This window comes from Thalia democratica, unplaced genomic scaffold (assembly GCF_965202585.1).
Source record: "Thalia democratica unplaced genomic scaffold, ktThaDemo2.hap1.1 HAP1_SCAFFOLD_1360, whole genome shotgun sequence".
Lineage (NCBI taxonomy): Eukaryota > Metazoa > Chordata > Thaliacea > Salpida > Salpidae > Thalia > Thalia democratica.
The window spans coordinates 28,197-32,124 of NW_028140234.1; positions in this window are offsets into that span (position 1 = coordinate 28,197).

The following is a 3,928-nucleotide window of genomic DNA, read 5'->3' on the forward strand; positions in this document are numbered from 1 at the left end:
AGAACTGACGAAGTTTGCGTACAGAGTCAGACACAACAGCAATCCCTGATACCTTTTTTCCAAATACCAATTTCTTTATACTTACTATAGCTTTAAACTTCTTGAAATATAACAAATAACAGAAAAAATAATCTATCACCTCTATATTTTGCTAGCTTATACAATTTTCTAAACAACCTTAACTAAGTTTTAGTTAATCTTGAATTCAAATAAAGTTTGCAAGTATACAAATTGTTATACTTCCTGTTACACTTGAAAATGTGTGTGGTCAAAGTCCACACACATTTGATTTTATAGCACTATCTCTTAAACAAGTTTTAACTAATTTTATCAATACATACTTTTCATATTGTTTTAATTGTTTCTTTCTCAGTTACTATAATGTTATGTAAAACACTAAAAAAAAATTTTTTAAGATACATAGTTTTCCAATTATCACATATACCAACCTAAAAATTCTTTTTGTATTTTATCTAGCTCAATTGACGCACTTATAGTTTTATTAGTTGTAAAACCTAAAACACTTAAATTTACTGTAATAAACAACTAAATATTAAAACTAATAAAATATTTTACATTTAAATAAGTAAAATAGTTACATTGTCCATCATGTTAACTTAAGAAAAAAATTGTAACGGTTTTACTTTTTTTATGTTTAATTTAAAATATCAGACACATTTAACAGCTTTTATTCAGTTTGGTATTTGTAGAATAAATTTAAAAATAGTAAAGTAGACCTATACAGCTTAAAATACTTTAAAAAACTGAAAAGAAGAAAACGTTGTTTTTTAAACTTTAAACAATATATTTTTTAAAGTTAAAAAAGTTTTAATGTTTTAGTTTGTACAAAATTTTAAATAAGATATACTAGGTGCTTCTAAAAGTGTACACGGAATTGAATTTGAAATATTGCTATAAATATTAGTATAATTTCTTCACTGCAGCGTACAATGATGTCTGTACAAAATTTTAGTTTTGCTTAAAAATTAAAATCGTAGTAGCTATTTTATGAAAATATAATAAAAATAAAAAAGTTCAACTTAAACTAAAATTGTAAAATTAGAACAAAAAATACCCTGATTATCATTTATAAACTTTTTTTTCTTTTCATGTTCCATTTGAAGACTAGCTCGCACACTTTGTAATGTTTTCACCAAACACATTTGAAAAAACTTGTTTTAGATTGATTTTTGTATTCAAGTTTTTTCAAAACTAAACGCAGTAATAATAAACGCAGTAATACCTTCTTATTACATTTGACCAATGCTCAAGTCATTATTTTTATTCATACAGCAAATTAAATCTAAAACTAATTATATATGTATTACTAGTTTGCAGCAGTATAAGATTTTTTTTATAAAGATTTAGCATAACAAGTTAAATTAAACATTATTAGGTATACCTTTTAACAGTGCTTAAAACTTATATGTCTTTCACATGCACTTTATTAGTTTATTTTTTTACTGTAAGTTTGGTTTTTGTTTAACTAATAGACACTTAATATAGTTTATTACGTATATTATATTTTCTAGCTATTATAGCTAGTTTATATAATTAGGAACCATACTTAAAAAAATTAAAATAAAATGAAATGCTCAACTTTTGTCTGTTTTATTATAATTATTCTGTCGCTTAAGTTGTGTTGTATACAACCATTTTTTGTAGCACACCGCTTTTTAAACCAGTTTGAGTTTATAACTTTAACCTAAAGAACTTCAAAAACCTTCTAATATAGATAAACTTCTTTTTTTATTCACTATGTTGAATAATTTTAAAAATATGGTTCAAATTATGAAAAAAAATTCTATGTTATTTTAAAGTTCATAAAAGACAATAAACAGTAAAACTGACATAAAGTTCCATTGTTACTAAAATATCAACAAAAAAGTGTTCGAAGTACAAATTATAAATCTCAACTTTGTAACAAAAACATTGCGCGGTAAAATTTACTTAAAAGCAGAGGCCACTAAAAGTAAGTTTATTTTTACCATAAAAGATAAGCTTGCCTACATAGTAAGGTCACTATTAAAGATAAATTTTATTAACGTTATAAAAATGGCTGTAAAAACTTCTTCCGAGCATGTAGCTTTGTTGAAACCGACTCAATGTAGTTAAATATGCATTTTTTATTATACAAGTTTATAACTTCAAGATAACTATTAGATTAATATTTTTACTCACTTGCTATGTTTCAGAGTAAAAAATCACAAAAACAAGTAGATACATAATTATTTTGTATGTTGTTATCATTTTTTTTCGACTTTGTCCAAATTTTATTTTCTATATTTTTAAGGGGCTATAAAAATAACCATTAAAACTTTTACAATTTACTGCATTTTTTCTTGTCATTAGCAATGACTTGTCAAGTTCATTTTTTAGAAAAAAAAGTTTTTAAATTATGAAAAAAAAAGATCAGTTCAACTATTATTATTAGGTTTAAATGGCTATTAGTAGTTAAAGTATCTTTCATTTGTAGCTTAAGTATTTTTTTATAATGACATAAAAAAAAAATGTACTACTTTTATCAATTGTTGTTTTAAATGTTTCTTTTTTAAACTTATAGCTGTTTAAAAATTTCCAACAACATCCTTTATTTAATATAGACAACAAACTATGCATTTATAGATTTGCGCAACGTTTTCAGTTGGCGGGCAGATGTGAAAAATAATTCCTTAGTTTTGCGGACCTTTAAATTTATTTAATATCCTGAAAATTACTCTCTATTAAGTTCATGTTAAACAATGTTTTTACTTATATAAGCTTTATTTCATACATAAGAATATCTAGTGTAGCTTTGTTTTTTGTTTTTTGGCTGGTTGCAGGTCATACCTTTAAAGGGCCCGCAACCAGAAGTCTGCCGACCTCTAATCTTTTGTATGTTTTAATCGATCTTTGCGGATAAAATGCACACAAAAACTTAATTTTTATTTTGGCTGGCTTTATTAAACTTAAATTAAGTAAACATTTTTACATCGTGGGCCGCATCTGACCGTACGTTACCTACCCTTAGGTTAGATGATAATTAATTGTGTTTTATAAAAGCGTTAAAAAAATTATCTGAAAAATAATTTATATCTAGTAAACAAACGAAGTATAATTGAGATAGTTTATTTACCAAACTACTTACAGACAAGCTTGTTATGTGGCGTATAAATTTAAATTTGTCCTGGACATTGTTTACGATGCTCAGTGATTTTTTCACCGGCATCAGAAGCATAAATAGTGAAATGATCAAAATTTGATAGCAATCTACAAACTCTATTGCACATAAAAGTTTTAAACGTTTTGAAGAGTTTTACTCCTATTGTAAATAAAATTAATAATATTAGTTAATTGAACAAAATTTTTAACACTTGAAACACACTTTAGCAACTAAAAAAAATAACACGTAAAAATTTTAGGTGTGTATAAACAGCATTTACTCCTATTGTCAATAATTTAGTTAAAGTAAACATTAAACTTAATTTAACTTACGTATATAAAAAATTGTTATTTATCAATCCAAAGTGTGTATAAACAGTAATTTGTATACAAATAAAAAAATTTAGTAAAAGGTAATCGTTTCTTTCTATTTTAAATTTCAATGTTTTAAATAAGTGATAAGACAAAATGAGTTGCAAAATATTATTATAAATAATAATAATAAAATCTAGTTTATTTTTAAAAACCTTTTTTTTAAGTTCTGACAACTCAAATTCCGACAATTCAAATTCCGACAATTAAAGTTCTGACTACTCAAATTCTAACAATTCAAACTCCGACAACTTAAACTTAGACAATTCAAACTTCGACAACTCAAATTTGTTCAATTCAAACTTTGACAATTCAAACTCGAACAACTTAAATTCCGACAGTTTGAATTCTGACCATCCAAACTTAAACATTTCAAATTTTGAAACTCAAATTGTAGCAATTTATATTTCGATAA